Here is a 17,282-nt window from a genome sequence, read left to right on the forward strand (position 1 = left end):
GTGTACGAAAAAGAAAAGAGGGAACTTTTCTGGGCAGAGGGACACACAGTTGTAGTCCCAGCTACTGAGGGAGAGGCAGAGATGGGAGGATTGCAAATTTGAGGCCAGCCTGGTCAATTTAGGGAAATATTGTCTCAAAAAACACACCCAGGATGGTAATACACATCTGTAATCCCCGCATTCTGGAAGGCCAAGCCAGGAGGATCAGAAGTTCAAGCATAGCCTGGGCAATTTAGTGACTTAGTGAGACCTCGTGTCAAAAAATAAAAAGTGCTGGAGATGTTCATTGTGAAGGACCTGAGTTCAATCCCCATTACTGCAAAAACAAAAAAGAGACCTTTGACTGCTTCTGTATACTTGTTTGCCTTTATGATCCATCTTCATATGCAGCATCTACCGTCCTACCATTTAGAGTTGTGATTTATTGTTTGCAATGTTAAAGAAGTAACAGAATAAGAGCTGGGGGGGTAGCTTAGTAGTTATGCACTTGCCTAGCATGAGAAGGCCTTGTGTTCAATCCCCAGTAGTGTAAGAAGAGAGAGAAGTGGGTTGGGGATATAGCTCAGTGGCATAGTGCCTGCCTGGCAAGCGCAAGGTCCTGAGTTTGATTTCCAGTACCAAAAACAAACAAACAAACAAACAAAAAAAACCACAAACCAAAAAACAACAGGAACCAAGGAGTTCTATAGAACAACTTTTGCTCCCTTCTCTCCCTCCCTCTGTTCCTTTCTTTTTTTGGTTTGCTTGTGTTGTTCATTGGTTTGTTTTGGTGGTGGTACTGGGGACTGAACCCAGGGCCTTCACACTGAGCTACATCCTGAGCCCATTTTTCTTTTTTTCTTTGTTTTGAGACAAGGTCTAAGTTGCCCAGCCTGGGCTTGACCTTGCTGTCATCCTGCCTTAGCCTCTCACAGTGCAAGGATCACAGGTGTGCACCACTGTACCTGCCTTTGAATCACTCATAAATGAAGTAAAAATTTTTGCTTTCCATATATTTCTTTTGTCTGGTACCAGAACTTAACAGATGATTTCTTTAAATACATTGTATTTTTTTTGTAGAAATGGCATAAAGTACTGCCTATTGAAGCTTTTAGTGTATTATTGTATTTACCAAGCAGTTGGTAAAGTAAGCAGAATCAGTACCCCTGAAATCATATACTAGATTGAAAGGTGAAAGATGGAAATTAGTTGTCCTGATTCCATCCATCCATTCACTTATTCACTTATTTGTTTTGTTTTGGTTTTTGTTGAGACAGCATCAATGTAGTTCAGGCTGGCCTTGAACCACTGGGTAGTCCAGGCTGATGTTGAACTCGCAGTGATCCTCCTGCCTCACCTTTCTGAGTATTAGGATCACAGGCATCCACCACCATGCCCAGCCTGATACCCTCCTTTTGTTTGTTTGCTTTTTGGAGACAGGGTGCCTCCATGTAGGTCAGGCTGACCTTGAACTCATTATATAACCCAGGCTGGCCTCAACTCATGGCAATCCTCCCGCCTCTGCCTCCCAAGTGCTGGGATTACAGGCATGGACCACCACACCCAGCTGATACACTCATTTTAGATGCTGACTTTTATATTTGAATTAGTGTTAATGATTTGCAGCCATCACGCTATTTTCTGGAGTACAGTTTTGTACAATATACATAAAAGGCAATTGTCATGCTTCACTGTTCTGTATACCTTAAGGCTTTGTTTCTGCCTTAAAACACAGTTGTGGCTGTGCATGTTGTATCTTGGTGACCTTTATGCTATTGCATTTGTCTCCGCTTCGCTGGAAAGCATAGCAGTGAGAAGTGAAATGTGGGTATTAATGAGGCAAGTGATTAATGAGCAAAATTGTAACTTGCGATGTGGTAAAAAGAAACTATCTGTATTCTTTATCTAATGTTGGCTTAGGTCTTGTAGGCCACCTCTCTCAACAAATATTTGCACAACCCTAAGATAATGAGATATTGTATAAAATGAACAGAGCCACAAGCGGAATTGGCAGGAGGAAATGTAACTCTTAGTAATGAGTAGGAATTCACCATGCTGGCAGAGGGAAAAGGGTATTTCAAAAGGAGGGGTAGCCAGCAAGAGCAAAGGCCAGAGATTGAGGAATATTTCAGGAACAAGTAGCTCAGGTGACTGAACTGAAATATACTGAGAAAAGACATGGATCTTTTCATCCTTAAGTGCTGGCTATGCTGTGGTGACCACTGACAAACAAACAGAGGGATAGATGGAGTCAGGATAACTAATTTCTATCTTTTTTTTTTTTTTGTCTTTTTGGGACAGGGTCTTGCTATGCAATTCAGGCTGTCCTTGAGCTCACTTTGTAGCCCAGACTGGTCTTGAACTCAAAACAGTCCTCCTGCCTCAGCCTACCGAGTGCTGGGATTACAGGCATGCGCCACCACGCCCGGCCCCTAATTTCTATCTTTGACCTTTAAAAAATGTTTGTATTGATGATAGAATTAAACCAAAAAGATTTATTTTTCAGGGTTCAGGAAAATAACTTCATTTGGTTACTGTACAAGTGGTGTTATACGTAGTAAGTTTCTGTCCTTTAACTCTGTTCCATAAATGTTCTTTCTTTGGAGAGAAATAGATGTGTTTTATCTTTCTTCATTCAGTAATAGTGTTAATAGTATAATAGTAGTCTGCTTTTCTGTGCTGTTGGAGAAATTTAAAATTTTTAAAGTTTACTCACTGCAGTGCTGATTGGAGCCAAGGCCTTCACATTGACCTAAATCCCCAACCTTTTTTATTTTTCATTTTTGACACAGGGTCCTGCTAATTTATCCAGGCTTGAGCTCAAATTTGTGGTCCTCAGAGTTCCTCACTTTCGAATTCTCTCTACTTGTTCAGAGTAGCTGTGATACCTCTCTCTTCCTCCTTCTCCAACTTCAAATAAATTTTCTTTTATTTGAAAAAGATTTGTGATCCTCCTGCCTCAGCCCTCCAAATAGCTGGAATACAAGCAAAGTTCTTAGTGAATGTGGTTAAATTTACTGAAGGTGACATTTTGATATCACTTGTTTCTCTTCTTCCCATATTTGTTATTCCAGAATCAGTCAATTTATCAGTAACTCTTTTTTGGGGGAAATAAACACATAAAAGGGCATCCCTAAATCATTTGGGTCTTTCTAGTTAGAAAATGTGCTGCATCGGGGTGACTAAGTATCAAAGGTAGTGAGATACAGCTCATGCTATGAATTTTGTCTGACTTTTTATTTTTGCAGTAGAGGAGAGTGAACCCAGGGCCTGCACTGGGCTACATTTCCTTTTTATTGATGGATGGATGGATTGATTGATTGATTGATTGTAATTTTAAGACAGGGTCTCATCAAATTACTGAGGTACCCAGGCTGGGCTAGAACATGGCCATCCTCCTGCCTTGGTCTCCCAGAGTAGTGGATCACAGATGTGCGCCATGCCCAGCTGACTTTGTCTTAATGGCTTGTTCTGGAAGGAGAGTGTCTCAGCTTAGGCTACGATAATAAAATACAGTAGCCTGCCACTGTATTTCTCACCTTTCCAGAGGGTGGCAAATCACAGATCAAGGTGTTAGCAAATACATTTCCTTAGAAGTTTCTTGTAGGCTGCTGCCATCTCCTTATGTGCTTGAGCCTTACTGTGGGAGGGGATAAGACAATGAGAGTGCTAACTCTCTGATGTTATCTTTATTTATTTTTTTTTTTTTTGAGGGTCTTGCTCTGTAGCTGAGGCTGGCCTCAACTCAGTTCTGTCCCAGCCTCCCTAGTTCTGGGATACAGATGTAAGCCACCACACCCTCCTTCTGATGTCTAACTTTAAAAGAGTACTAATAGCATCATCAGGTCTCTGGTGTCATGACCGCATCCCACTCTAATTACCTGCAGATGCCTGTCTCTCAGTGCCATCACTTTAAGGGCTGGGGACTCAACCTGTAAATTATGGGGGATGCTTTCAGTCCATATCTGAGGGTAATAAAATTTTTTTACCAGTATTTTATATTTTACCATCTCAAGGGAATTCTCACAGGAAATGAATAGATCTTGGGATTGTTTAATAATGTGATCAAGACCTGGCATGGTTGTATAGACCTCTAATCACAGCACTTGGGAGGCTGAGGCAGGAGGATTGCCATGAATTTGAAGACAAACTGGGCTGCATAGTAAGTTCAAGGGCAGCCTGAACTACATAGTGAGACCCTGTCTCAAAACAAAACAAAACAAAGTGATCAAATCTAGGCTTTAGCCAGGCATGGTGGTGTAAGCCTGTAATCCCAGCACTCAGGAAGCTGAGGCAGGAGGATCGCTGCAAGTTTGAAGCCAGCCTAGGGTACATAGTGAGTTCAAGGCCAGCCTGTTTTACATAGTGAGACCCTGTCTCAAAACAAAACAAATCACTCCACACCACACTACACCAAGCCAAACCAGGTTCTAGAAAAGTCTTGTGGGGGTTCATTGAAGCCTTCCTCTCTTGCACTGGGGATTGAACCCAGTGGCTTTACAGTGAGCTATATCCCTTTTATTATTTTGAGATGGGGTCTCAATAAGTTGTCCAGGCTCAGGTCAAACTTGAGATCCTTCTGCCTCAGCCTCCAGGGTAGTGGGATTACAAGTGTGCATCACCAAGGCCTTATTTAATATTGATGTGCTAGGGTCTTAACAGCTTTTATACCATCTCTACTTTGATCTGTCATTTGTACAAAAACTAAATCAGTGAAAGGAACACGTAAGTCAGGGTTCTGTAATTTATTTAATTCGGAAGGCAGCTAATTAGAGTAGCAGAGTGTAGTTCTGGGTGTGCAAAAGCACAAGAGTGCATGTGGGGGTACAAGTAGGAAGTGACAGAATAAGATCTGTCTCCATGTCTGACTATAATTTCTTGCCATGGATACCTTATCCATAAAAGTTTTATTTTCCCTATATCTGTGGAATGACTCTTAGATAGTAGTTTTCTGGTGACATTAGCTTTACAAAAGAGAAAATACTGTGAATGTTGTATGGTAACTTTACCTACATGGAGATAAGTTAGGAATGTGGGCGACATTCAGCTCCACCTATTGGAAAGGGGAGGATGTACAGGAATTAGTTGGCTGGCTGTGAGAGATCTCCCTCCCTCCCTCTCTGTCCCTCTGTCTCTCTCTCCCTCTCTTCCTGCTGCTCGAGTTGAACCCAGGGAGCACTGAGCTACATCCACAGTCATTTTTAATTTTATTTGTTTGAGACAGGGTCTTGCTAAATTGCCAAAGCTGGCCTCCCTTCTGATCCTCCTGCTTCAGCCTTCTGACTAGCTAGTAGTACAGGCGCATGCCATTGGGCTGGGCTCCAGTCTTACATGTTCCTGTCTGTTGCTAGATTCTGCCATTTCACCAAGGTACCTACCATTGTTTTATTGAAGAATGACAGTAAAAAACAAGACACTTGGTGTGCCCCTTGCTTCTACTCCATCTCAACTGACAGAGCAAAAAATATGTATGTAGTAACCACTGTATATATGTGAATGTATATTTATATATGTAACCTGTATTAAATGAATTCATACTATGTGCCACTCAGACCCATCTTTTATTTATTTATTTTTGAGACAGGCTATTGCTATTCAAGGCTGGCCTTGAACTCACTGTATAGCCTTGGTTGGCTTCGAACTTGTGACAGTCCACCTGCCTCAGCCTTCAATTGCTGGAATTACAGGTGTGGGACACTAGGCTTGGCAAGTGTCACTCTTTAAATTAGAGATTTTTTAATTGTTTCACTTATACTGTAAATTTCAGTGAGTTTTCAAAAATGTGGATTGTTAGTGTTGAATCTTGACTTCTGTTAGTTGGGATTTCTCTTAATGGAAATGCTAAGTATAAACTAAGTGGTTTGGACATGGCTGTTCATAGTTTTGATTATGTAAGATTTTTCCATCTGTAAAATAAATGAGGTTATGTTTACTTTGCAGTAATTCATCCAGCTGTACTTTCTTTTTGGTGGTACTAGGGGTTGAATGCAAGGTCTTACACTGAGCTACAACCCCAGCCCATTTTGGTTTTGGAGACAGGGTCTTGATACATTCTGATGGCCTCAAACTTGGCATGTCTCCTGCCTCGGCCTCCAAATAAGTGATATTCACAGCTGTGTGCCCGCTTGTCTCACCATCAAGCTATGGTCTTAGGCTTTGCTCATTGTTCTGTTGAGTTTTATTTGAGTTTTGGATAGTACTGATTTGAGAAAAATAGTTGGGCTCTACTTTTAACATTCAAATGGTGTGATTTAGCTTCCTTTTCATGTTTTTCCTCTGGGATTTAGCACTGTTAAATGTTGGCAATATTTATTGTTGCTGTTGTTTTGTCTTTTTAGCTGGATTCCTGGCAACACTGAAGATTTTATGTAAAAATAGTTATGCCTTCAAAGAACACAGGCTTCGTACCCTGTGAATGGAGAATGACAGTCTTTTACGGCCTGCGTAGAGTTGCGTCTGTGTCCTCCTCGCTCCTGTCACTTTTGTGCACTTCCACTAGTACTTATTTTATTCTTTTTTCCTCGATGGTTGGCTCTTTTTTTTTTTTTTGTCTTTTTAGACAGGGTTTCACTATGCATTTAAGGTTGGCCTTGAACTTACTTTGTAGCCCAGGCTGGCCTCGAACTTGCAGTGATCCTCCTGTCTCGGCCTCCCAAGTGCTAGGATTACAGGTGTATGCCACCACGCCCGACCAGTTAGCTGATTTAGTTAGCAAGTTTAAGTGCAGGAAATAGTTGAGGGATTTATTTTTATTTTTATTTATTTAGTTTTTTGAGACAGGGTTTCACTATGCAGTTCAGGATGGCCTTGAACTTACTTTGTAGGCCAGGCTGGCCTCAGACTTGCTGTGATCCTCCTGCCTCAGCCTCCCGAGTGCTGGGATTACAGGCATGTGCCACCATGCATCTCACTTATTTTTATTTTAGTAAATTTATCAGTGAAGATAAATTCTTGCTCTACTCCCCAACTAAAACAGACTGTCTTATAGATGGCTTTTGGCCTGTATGAGTATGGTGCTAAGAGGGAAAAAACAAACTTTCCCCCCTACTCTGTTCTTTTTTTCTTTTTAAACTCCGTTCTTATAACACAGCGCAAAAGCAGTCTGTGAGTTTAGATGTACAGATTTTTGCCCATGCCAAACAAGTCTTTTAGCAGCACACTGCAGCTGAGTGCCCTCTAATTATTCAGTTTGGTTCTGACCCTGTGACTTGAGGTAGCAGCGTCAGATCCCAAGGCAGAGGCTCAGTCCTGTGGGGCTTCCCCACTTCACATGCCCATCGGAAGCCCCAGGTCTTTCATGACTTCCTCCTTGGGTTCAATTGATGTGCTACAGTGGCTCATGGGACTTAGGGAACTGCTTCCATGTGCCAGTTATTAAAAGGATATTAACAAAGGATGCAAATGAAAAGATGCATGGGCCAGGCATGCGTGAAGAGGCACAACGTTCTCTGGGAGGCTGAGGCAGGAGGGTTACACGTTTGATCCCAGCTTGGAACCTCTGAGGATTCAACCATCTGGAATCTCTTCAGACATCGTTTTCTAGGTGTTTGCGGAAGTCTCATTATGCAGGCATTATGGATTAAGTTGGTTTGGTGACCAATTTAATCTTTAGCCCCTGCCCTTTCCCTAGAGGTTGGAGAGTGGGCTGAAAGTTCTAACTTTGTAGTCCTTATTTATTTGTTTTTTATTTTATTATTATTTTTTTTTATTTTAAAGTGAAAAAACCCCACAAAATTTCACAACAAGACAATAGGAGGGAAACAGTGGTTAATATATTGCATATTGTTATCTTTAAATTAGTTATTCAGAGTACAAGATATAGGCATATAATTGTCCAACGATATTAGAACAAACCTTTCTTTTTAATGAACTAAGAGAAATTAGTATATCTATCTTAACTATCTTGTATTTTGGTTTTGTTTTTTTCCCAGTACCGGGAATTGAACTCACGACCTTGTGCTTGCCAGGCAGGCAATGTACCGCTGAGCTAAATCCCCAACCCTTAACTATCTTGTGTGTGTATATATATATATATATTTTTTTTTTTCTTTTCCTCCCGTTTTCTCCTTTCTCCTATCCCAGTTTCTCTTTCCTTTTGAACAGTTTCTTCCCATTTTACAGTATCTGTTGTACATTTTGGATCTTATTTACTCTTTCAGCTTCTCACACTGGGGATATAGTACAGTGTTTACACATGTGCATTTGGTTCATTGTTCTTATGAGTGTGGTCTCAAGTTGCATCCATTTACCTGTAAAAGTTCTCCAGTATATCCCTCTTTAAGGCTGAGTAGTACTCAATTATATAAAAAGACTACATCTTTTTTATCCATTCTTCAGTTGATGGACATTTAGGTTGTTTCCAAGATCTGGCTATTAAAAATTGTGTGCTGCTGTAAACACGGGTGTGCACATATATCACTATGATATGATGTTTTTAGTTCTTCAGGGAATATACCCAGGAGGGGACTACTTGGGTCAGATGGGACCTCCAGTCCTAGTTTGTTTGTTGTGTTTTTTTTTGTACTGGGAATCGAACTCAGGACCTTGTGCTTGCCAGGCAGGTGCTGTGACACTGAGCTGTGTCCCTGGCCTCCAGTCCTAGTTTTTTGAGGAATCTCTACACTGATTTCTACAATAGTTGCACTAGTCTACACTGCCACCAACAGTGGAGAAGGGTTCTTTTTTCCCCACAGCCCCACTAGCATTTGTTATTGGTTGATTTCTTGGTAATAGTCACTTTTTCCGGGGTGAGATGAAATCTCAGTGTTGTTTTAATTTGTATCTCCCAAATGACCAGTTATTTTGAATATTTTTTCATATATTTATTTACTGTTTATATTTCATCTGAGGAGTATATATTCATCTCAGGTGTCTAGTTTTGGATTGGGTCTTTAAATTTGGGAAGTCTATTTTTTTTAATTCTTTATATGTTTTTGATAGTAATCCTTTGCCTAAGGAACAGCTGGCAAACATTTTTTTCCCACATTGTGGGTTGTCTCTTCACTCTGTTGGTAGTTTCTCTTGCTGTGCAAAAGCTTTCTAATAAGATGATATCCCAGTTGTTGATTCTTTGTGATAGTTTCTATGTGATTGGGGTTTTATTCATAAAGTCTTGCCTACACCAATATCTTCAAGAGAACATTTATCTGTTCTATCTTCCAGCAGATTTAATGTTTCTGTTTTAATTTTTTTTTTTTTGGAGGGGGGGGTCTTTTTGAGACAGGGTCTCACTATGCAGCTTAGGCTGGTTTTGAACTTACCTTGTGGCCCAGGCTGGGCTCAAACTATCAGTGATCCTCCTGCCTCAGCCTCCTGAGTGCTGTGGCATGCTCCACCATGCCCAGCTATTTTAATATTTAGATCTTTGATCCATTTTGAGTTTAGTTTAGTGTATGGTGAAAGATATGCATCCAGTTTTAATCTTTGCCATGTGCAGAGCCAATTTCTCCAGCACAATTTCTTTTTTTTTTTTTTCAGCACAATTTCTTAAAGAAGCTATCTTCCAGTGAATGTGTTTGACATCTTTGTCAAAGATAAGGTAGTTGAGTATATCTGGAGTTATTTCTGCCTCTTCTAATCTATTCCATTGATCTTTGGGTCTGTTTTTTTTGCAGTGTGATGCCGTTTTTATCACAGTGGCTTTGTAGTATAATTTCAAGTCAGGGATTGTGATGCCCCCTGCCTTGCCTTTGTTGCCCAGAATTGCCTTTGCTATTCTAGGTCTCTTCTGGTTCCAAATGAATTTTAGAACTGTTTTCTCTAATTCTGTGAGATATGCTGTAGGAATTTTGATTAGAATTGCATTAAATCTGTGTAACAGTTTTGGAAATATGGCCATTTTCGCTGTATGCATTCTTCCTACCCAAGAGCAAGGGATATCTTTCCCCATTTTCTGATATCCACTTCAGTCGCCTTTTTCAGAGTACTGTAGTTTTCAGTGTAGAGGTCTTTTACATCCTTCGTTAGATTGATTCCTAGGGGGGCTGGGGATTTAGCTCAGCGGCAAAAGCGCCTGCCTGGCATGCGCAAGGTCATGAGTTCGGTTCCCGGTACCGGAGAAAAACCAAAAAAAAAAAAAAAAAAAAGATTGATTCCTAGGGTTTTTTTTGGGGGGGGGGTTTGCTACTGTGAAAGATGTTGTTTCCCTGATTTCTCTGTCAGTGAGTTTGTTCGTTGTGTACAGGGAGGCTATTGACTTACGAGCACTGACTTTGTATCCAGGTACGTTATTGGATTTGCTTATTAAATCTAGCAGTATTTTAGTGGAGTTTTTGGAGTCTTCTATGTAGACTATCATGTCATCTGCAAATAATGATAATTTAACTTCTTCCTTTCTTATCATTATTCCTTTTATTGGTTTCTCTTGTCTAATTGCTCATTTCCAGGACCATGTTGAATAAGAGTGGAGACAGTGGACATGCTTGTCTTGTTATTGATTTTACAATGAAAGCTTTCAGTTTTTATCCATGTAGTATGATGTTGGCTATTGGTTTGTCATAGTTGGCTTTTTCAGATTGAGATAAAGACTATCCCAACTTTCTGTAGGGTTTTTATCATGAAGGGGTGCTGGACTTTGTCAAAAGCTTTTTCTGCATCTGTTGAGATATATGGTGTACTACATTTATTGATTCACATGTGTTGAACCATCCCTGCACCCCTGGGATGCATCCCACTTGGTCATGGTGTATAATCTTCTTGATGATTTGCTACATTCTGTTCACCTGTATTCTACTGAGGATTTTTGCATCTGTGTTCATTAGAGAGACTGGCCTGTAGTTTTCTTTCTTAGTTGGGTCTTTCTCCAGTTTTGGTATCAGGATAATGCTTGCTTCTAGGAATGAAATTGGGAGTATTGCTTACCTTTCAAATTCATTAAAGAGTTTGAAAAGTAGTGGTGTTAGATCTGTAAATTTCTTGTAGAATTCAGCAGTGAATCCATTTGGGCCTGGGCTTTTCTTTGTTGATAGGTTTTAATTACATCTTTGATTTCATTGATTGATATTGGTTTATTTAGGATTTTTATATCTTCTTGATTCAGCTTTGGTAATTCATATGTATCTAGGAATCTGTCCATTTCTTCTGCATTTTCTATGTTATTAGAATACAAGTTTTGAAGTAGATGTAGGTGATCTGGATTTCTGCAAGGGCCTGTTGTGATTTCATCCTTTTCATTCCTAATTGTGCGGATTTGAGTCTTTTCATTCCTTTTTTTGATAAGGCTGGATAAAAGTTTGTTGGTTTTAATCTTTCAAAGAACCAACTCTTCATTCATTGATTCTGTTTTCTTAGTCTCCAGTGTGTTCATTTCTACTGTGATAGTTATAATTTCCTCCCTTGTATGAGCTTTTAGCTTAGCCTGCTCTTCTTTTTTTAGAAGTTGGAGGTTCACTATTAAGTCCTTTATTTGCACTTACTCTTGTTTTCCTGATGTGGGTATTCACTGCTATAAATTTCTCTCTTAGAACTGCTTTTATTGTGTCCCGTAAGTTCTGGTATGTTGTATTGTCATTATTGTTTAATTTCTTCTTTAATTTCCTTGGTGACTCATTGGTTGTCCAGGAGGGTGCTATTTAATTTCCATGTTGATGTAATTTTTTTTTTTGTACCGGAAATTGAACTCATGACCTTGCGCTTGCCAGGCAGGCCCTGTGCTGCTGAGCTATATCCCAACCCATCCCATGTGTTTATGAAGTTCTTGTAGTTTTTCTTGCCATTGAGTTCCAATTTTGTTGCACTATGGTCTGGTAATATGCATGGGATAATTTCAATTCCTTTGCATTTACCCAAGGATGTTCTTTGAGCTAACATGTGGTCTCTTTTGGAGAATGTCCTGTGTGCAGCTGAGAAGAATGTGTATTCTTTTTTTTTTTTTGAAACCAGGAATCAAACTTATGACCTCACACTTGCCAGGCAGGCGCTATAACACTGAGCTGCATCCCCAGCAAGAATGTGTATATTCTAAAGAGTGTGGAAGTTTACTAAGTCCATTTGTTCAAAAGTTTGGTTTAGTTCTAATATTTCATTGTTGATTTTTTGTCTAGTTGATCTGTCTTTTTGTGACTGTGGCATATTGAGATCCCCCAATACAGTTGTATTAGTGCTTGTTTGATTTTTCATGTCTGTTAATATTTTATATAGTTGTGTGCACTGGTATTTGTTTCATATGTAATTATGATTGTTATCTCTTCCTCTTGGATTGTTCCATTTACAAGGATGTAGTGACTTTCTTTATCTCTCTTAATCAGTCTTGGCTTAAAATTCACTTTGTCTGCAAATAGAATAGCTACCCTTGCTTTTTTTTGGTTCCTGTCATATGGAGTATTGTTTTCCATCCTTTGACTTTCAGTCTAATAGGTTTTCTTTTCTTTTCTTTTTTTTTTTTTTTTTTTTTTTTTGTCTTTTTTGAGACAGGGTCTTAACTGTGCAGTTCAGGCAGGCCTTGGGCTCACTTTATAGCCCAGACTGGTCTTGAACTCACAATGAACCTCCTGCCTCAGCTTCCTAAGTGCCAAGATTATAGGTGTGCACCACCTTGCTGGGCTTTAGTCTGTGAATTTCTTTTGAATTAAACATGTTTCTTGTGTACATCATATTGTTGGATCTTGCTTCTTGATCCATTCTGCCAGTCTGTGTCTTGATTGGTGAATTGAGACCATTAACATTGATGGTTATAACTAATGTATATTGACTTACCCTTGTCATATTATTTTCCTGTTGTTGGCTCCCCCTCCCTATTTGTTTCCCCTCCCTCTCTTTAACTGTTTGCCTTGCCTGGTATATTTCTTCTTTTGGGGTTCATGGAGTTGTAGTTCTTGTTAGTCCTTGTCTCTTTCTAGAATATCCTTCAAAACATTTTGGAGTCTTGATTTGGTGATCATAAATTTCCTCAGATGTTCTTTATCATGGAAGTATCTTATTTCTCCATCAATTTTGAAATATAGTTTTATGGGGTACATCAATCTGGGTTGAAGGTTGTTTCCTTTTAGAACTTAAAGTACTTCACTCCAAGCTCTCCTTGAGGGTTTGTGCTGAGAAGTCAGCTGTGATCCTGATGAACTTTCCTTTTAGGTGATTTGTTTCTTTTCCCTAACAGCTTTTTTTTTTTCCCTAACAGCTTTTAAGATTCTATTCTTAGGTTGAATTTCTGGAATCTTGATTATAATATGCCTGGCTGTAGATTTTTTTGATGCTAGCTAATTGGAGTTCTATATGTCTCACTTAACTTCATGCCAGATTCTTTTTCCTTACCAGGGAATTTTCTGCCATGACATCTTTGAATAGTTTTTTTTTTTTTTTATATCATTTGTGCTATCTCCTGCTTTTTCTTTGACCCCAGTCAATCTTAAAGTATTCTTCTTTGCCTCATATAGCAGCTGCTGGATTGATTTCTCATTGTCCCTTGCAATTTTTTTTTTTGTTTGTTTTTGTTTTTCTCCGGTACCGGGAACCGAACTCACGACCTTGCGCTTGCCAGGCAGGCGCTTTTGCCGCTGAGCTAAATCCCCAGCCCCTTCCCTTGCAATTTTTAAGCAGTCTTTCTTCTCATGATTACTAACCACAAGCCTGTCTTCTATATCTGAGATTCTGTCCGTGCATTGGCTTATCCTGCTGTGGATACTTTTCAATGGAATTTTTATTCTCCTGGATATGTGCTTGAATCTGCCTTCAAGCACATGGATTCTGTTTCTTTCCTGTGCTGAACATTTGTGGCTTCCATAATTTTCTTAAGCTTCTCTATTTTTTGTCTGTATCTGCTCTAGAGTCATCAAGCATGGTTTTCATCGTGGACACCATCTCTGCAGTTACCTGACAAATTATTTCTGATTTGATTATTTTCAAGCACTTCATTCAGTTGCTTTGTTGTTATCACTTCAGAGAGGCCAGGTGGGTGGCTTTCACATTGTCCCACCTCATTGCCCCCGGGTTTGCCTTTGGTGAAGCAGATGTCTGGGGTTGCATCTTGTTTAAAGTGTCTTATTTTCTTTTTTTAGTTTAATTCTGGGGTGATGCTTGTAAATTGCCTGTGGTGGTTTGTTTTATTGCTAGTATTTAGAATCCTTAGGAAATGACTACTTCTCCAAGGTATCTTCCAGGTGGAACTGGTATTTGGGTTTTGAGTGCTTTGTAAGATCCTACCTCTTCAGTTTGTTGGAGATGAGAAGTTGCTGCTTGTTTGACCCAGCCCCTGGTTCTTTGGCATTGTGCCACAGTATTTCCTATGATCCTTAATCAATCTCAGTCTTGGAATACAGGAAGAATAGCTGTTGAGAACAATTATGTCATTTTTGGCTAAAGTGGTCCCATCTGCAATAACAGTAGCATCAATTATAGCCTACAAAATGACAAACTGAGGTGACCATTAATTTGTCACCTTTAACTGTGTGAATTAGATTTGTGGTTATTTAACAGAATCTAAAACAGACCAGAAAATTATATGCAGTATGCAGGTCCTTAATATGTTAGTTTTACCCTCAGGGATCAACAACCACAAAGAGGCTAGAAACCACATTCACACTCACATAAAAACAAGATCAAACAATGAAGGAGCAAAAAAATAAAAAACAAAAACAAAACCACCACCACCAACACAACAACAAAAAACAGAAAGAGAGAGGAAAAAAAAGTCCACTTCCAGGTTTGTCTCTGCTGTCACTAGTAGACAGAAGGTGGAGACAGAGTCCTAGTCCGTGTTGATTTATCCCAGCAAGCCAGCAGTAGCTTTTTGGTGGGGTAGTGGATAATCTCAGTAAGCCTACACCTTCTGGCCAAGACCAGACTCATTTGGTCTGCAGCCATCAGTGAAACTTCTATGGGCCTGAGCCCAGCTGGGAGCCACTAGATGAAGCCTGCAGCTGTTCTGAGTTCTGAGCTCAGTCAGCCCCTCTCCAAGATGGTTCTCAGCCAGTCCCTGTCTTGCATGGGATGACTGATCCCTCAGCACTCACTGCCAGCTAGTCCAGTCCCTTACGTCCACTGCTGCCCTTCACTGCTGAGTCTGTCCATAGAGGCCTCTAGGGTTGCCAGCAGTCATTGTGTGCCTGCAGGTTTGGACTGCTTCTCTTGACTAGTGAGTCCTGTCTAAGGGAGAAGGCACAACTGGCTACCTCCTCCTTCTTTGTTGAAGTTTCTCTCTTCCCTCTTTCTGTGGGCTTCAGTTTGTGCTTCAGATCCTTCCTGGGTCCAGAGGACCCATTTCCCTCCTGCTTGTCTTCCTCACATTGCTATATTCCAGCATCTGGATGGTGACTCTCACAGAGTCTCTTTCTCTGCTGCCTACTGCTCCACCATCTTGGTGCCTAGCTCTAACTTTGTAGTCTTGCTTTAGTCTTTCCTGTGATGAGCACCAGGCCTTAAGCTCCTGGGACCTTCCACCTTTAGTCAACTCCTTACCATATACAAAACCCAATACATCTGCAATCCCAGCATTTTGGAGCTGAGGCAGGAGAATTGCAAGTTCAAATTCCACCTGGCAATTTAGGGAGACCCTGTCTCAAAATAGGAGAAAAAACCCCAGCTGGGTTTGTAACTCAGAGATGGAGTGCCTCTTGGCTTGACTACCAGTATCAACAAAACAAAAAAACCAACCCGAGTTCGATTCTGGGTACCAAAAAAAAAGAAAAAGAAAAAGAAAAGAAAGCTTGAAAGCCACTGTTTAGAGAATGTAGAAAATGGTAATTATTTCATAACAGCTAAGCATTGAAGCCAGTTGATTTCTGTCAGTGGTAGAATGGATAAATTATGGTATGTCCACACAAAGCTTTTTTTTTTTTGTCTTTTTTTTGTTTTGAGACAGGGTCTCACTATGCAGTTCAGGCTGACTTTGAGCTCACTTTGTAGTCCAGACTGGCCTTGAACTTGCAACAAGTCCTCCTGCCTCAGCCTCCCAAGTGCTGGGATTATAGGCATGTGCTACCATACCTGGGTCCTTTTCTTTTTTTTCCTTTGTACTGGTAATTGAACCCAGGATCTTCTCACTTGTCAGTATCTGTGCCATTTTTTATTAATTTTGAGACAGGGGTTTCACTAAGTCACTATGTTGTCCAGGCTGGATTGAATTTGCAGTTCTGCTGCCTCAGCCTCCCAGAGTACTGGGATTTCAGGTGTATGCCACTGTAACTGGCTTCAGCTTCAGTTTTTTGTGTTTTTTGTTGGTTTGGTTTGGTTTGGTTTGATTTTTTGAAACAAGGTCTTTGGTATATAGTTCCGGCTGGCCTCAAACGGCAGTCTTCCTGCTTCAGCGTCCGGTGTGCTGCTACTACCACACCAGTTTCAGTTTTAAATATATAGTTTAGTGGCAGAGATACACTGTCACTATATAACCATCAACACCATCAGTCCCACAACTTTTTCATTCTTCCTGGAACAGAAACCTCAAACTTGTGATCCTCCTGAGTGCTAGGATTACAGATGTATGACTGCCATGCCAGGCATTTAATTTTTGAGGATCTTCTGTACTGTTCCTGTAGCAGCTGCACCTTGATACAGCTTTGAATGTGTGATATATTTGTCTTTTACATGTTGATTTTTTAAGGCAGAGGCTTTTTTTCTCTTCCTCAGAGATACTAAATTTGATAGCTCTCTCACCATTTTTTCTTTTTTCATTCTATTTTTGTGGTGTTAGCAATTGAGCCCCGGGCCTCTGGCATACTAGGCAGGTGCTCCACTACTGAACTATAGCCCAGCTCTGTGTTTGTTTATTTATTTATTTTTGAGACAGGGTTTTGTTAAATTGCCCAGGCTGGCCACAACCTTGGGATCCTTATGCCTCAGCCACTTAAGTAGTTGGGTTTACAGGTATGTACCACCACCCCCAGTGTCTAGATAATTCTTATGTATTTATGTATATGTAGTACATTTATACGTTAATGTATATGTGGACATATAGTAGGATAATCATTATTTTGTATTTTTTGCAAACTAGTCTTGGAGGTGTTTTTATGTCAGTGTACGCTGGTGGTCACTTTTTAAAATATTGAGTATAAAAAATAAATAAAATACTAGATAGTTAAATTCTGTAGTCTGGATATGGTATCATTTATCTAGTTATGCTCCCGTTAATAGACACTTAAGATTTGCAAGTTTTTGTCATTGCAGAGAAGATAAAACAATCCTCCTCTGGTGCATGCATTTTTGGGGGGCACACTTTTGGATGTTTGCATTGGAAATCTACCTGAAAATTACCTTGCTGAGCCCCAATCCCCAGGTTTGTGCATTGAAAATGGTTACCAAACCCAATAAATGTTTTAATTTTTGCTTCCTCTGTTTGCATTCTGGCTGTGCAACATCAGAAATGCCTATGTAGG

The 17,282-nt window shown here is 40.0% G+C and overlaps 1 protein-coding gene across 5 annotated transcripts in view; it reads left to right on the forward strand.

Annotated features, from left to right (window-relative positions):
- Positions 1-17,282, forward strand: part of Fbxo42 (F-box protein 42) — an 82,293-nt gene that overhangs the window by 9,883 nt on the left and 55,128 nt on the right. The gene's annotated exons all lie outside the window — the stretch shown is intronic.

This window comes from Chinchilla lanigera, unplaced genomic scaffold (assembly GCF_000276665.1).
Source record: "Chinchilla lanigera isolate Chin_1 unplaced genomic scaffold, ChiLan1.0 scaffold00126, whole genome shotgun sequence".
Classification (NCBI taxonomy): Eukaryota; Metazoa; Chordata; class Mammalia; order Rodentia; family Chinchillidae; genus Chinchilla; species Chinchilla lanigera.